Source organism: Euprymna scolopes, chromosome 40, assembly GCF_053919585.1.
Source record: "Euprymna scolopes isolate OS-2025 chromosome 40, ASM5391958v1, whole genome shotgun sequence".
In the NCBI taxonomy this organism is placed as follows: domain Eukaryota; kingdom Metazoa; phylum Mollusca; class Cephalopoda; order Sepiida; family Sepiolidae; genus Euprymna; species Euprymna scolopes.
Window position 1 is genome coordinate 21,887,004 of NC_136521.1, and position 1,260 is coordinate 21,888,263.

Below are 1,260 nucleotides of genomic sequence, written 5' to 3' on the forward strand. Positions count from 1 at the left end.
GAAATATAAAGGGAAGCCACCGTGGCAGTGTCTCCTAAACATTTAAGTCCATTTCATTGTTGGGCAGTGAAGTCTGAATAATGGACTCTCAGGTTCAGTGATATCATGGCAAGCGAAGGTTGAAAAAGTTTCTCTTAATAAAATAAAATCTTACCATTCCACAGGGATTTACCCAGGGTGATGAAAACAAAGTTTCTGGCCACGATTATGGTTTTTAGTGTGGTTTCAGGTGAGGGCCACATCATGACAACTCACATCTTCAAAGTTGGCTTGAAAGTAATTGAAGGTAATTTTTTATGATTCAGACATTGTTTTCACCAGACTTCGAGAATAGAGTGTGTTCTTGAATGAAACTTTTAACAGCAAAACGTCAAGTATTATATTTATTATTGATTTGCAGACTCATCTTCATAATTGTTGCTCCACTATGTTTCATCCAACTATTCCTTATTTGGCCTTGTTCATGATGAGGATTACAATCCACAAATAAATAAATATACAAATTACTCATCTCAAAGGATTCCAATAAAAAATAGTCAAGTATCATGTTTAACGCAATTCAATTAAATCATAACAATTTCTAATACTAATTCAAAATGGTGGCTACAGATGTGAGAGCACGATAATAAAAATTGAACATTTTAAATAGGAATCAAGTTATTCGTTTTTTTTTTAAGTTTAAATATTACCTTTTTCACAACAAACCGACATCACATAACATTGTGTTTATTAAGGCTTGGTTTTCGCAGAGACTGTAAAACCATCTCCTATATTTTATAACAACAATGGTCATGCCATGAAAGGAAAACAAATCCCTTTTATAAATAATAGATTTACTTAAGTAACCTACACCAGGCATGTCAAATATGCAGCCCGTGGGTTGTATGTGGGCCATTGCAAGCTTATTCACGGCTCGCACACACAGCAACTTTAAAAAATAAAGGGTGGAAAATATCAAAATATGAGGAGTGGCAGAAAAGTAATGAGAATCTCTTATGTATTTTTGCTTTTGGAAAGTTTTGATTTGATTTGGAATCCACTGATCAACACTTTAAAATGTCAGAGCCATAACATTTTTTTGAGTTATCACTAATTTTATTACCCAAAAAAGTTACACGCAATTACATTATAAAAGCTCATGAGAGATTTACTTCATGTCAGAACTTTTTCGAAGAACGAAGTTGACTGATCAACACTTGCCATGTTCCTAAATTAAAAGAAAAAATATTGTGCAACTTCAAATTTATTAAACGATTTCAG